The sequence below is a fragment of the Gadus morhua genome, chromosome 20 (genome assembly GCF_902167405.1).
Source record: "Gadus morhua chromosome 20, gadMor3.0, whole genome shotgun sequence".
NCBI classification, from domain to species: Eukaryota; Metazoa; Chordata; class Actinopteri; order Gadiformes; family Gadidae; genus Gadus; species Gadus morhua.
Window position 1 is genome coordinate 15,520,986 of NC_044067.1, and position 774 is coordinate 15,521,759.

The window sequence follows — 774 nt, forward strand, 5'->3', positions numbered from 1 at the left end:
CGCCGAGGACACAGAGCAGACTCCGACGAAGGTTACAGCCTGCACGGCGTGCAGCGCCATGTGAAAACACAGGAACCAGGGGGCAGCATTACGATGCCAAAGTCTTGGAAATAATCATACTATTCCTGGTATCATCATCTCCATCATCAGGGGCACTTACCGGTGCAGGAGGCTCTAGCGATGTTACATTTCGCGGAGATGGACGGAGGGACATGTTGTGGTCTACAGTCAAAAGGATTGCCCCATCTTCTCTTGGCAAATACACCCATAGTGGTGAACATCTGCCCTGTTATCTTGGTGTTCTTGAGCTTGTCTCTCGTGAGGTGTAAACACGCACTCAGCTGTGGTACATGCCCTTGATCACATAGGCACTAAAGTGATACGAATGAGTCCGTATTTCATTCACAGAGAAATCAAAAGGGCTTCCATAACACGTGCAAGCCACGGGTAGATGTTCTCTCTCTTTGTACCTGTTGCCATGGCTACAGGCTGAGGGAGTTGTTTTCATCTGCGGGCTTTGTCACGGGTGACTTCAATGTTAGAAAAAAAAAAAACACTCCCGTCCAACGATTGTTCTTCTTCAAATCTGGGTCACAATCAGCACCAGAACCGCCCCAGGTTGGCATTTCAGCCGGTCCTTGACTCAGGGGACTGGATCAGCCAGGTCTGCATAATGGCCCTGATTTAATATGACACGGAAAACCCAGGGTCACAATACGGAGACAATGGTGATATCTCTCTCCTGTTCATCCAGCCCCAGACCCACTCAGACCC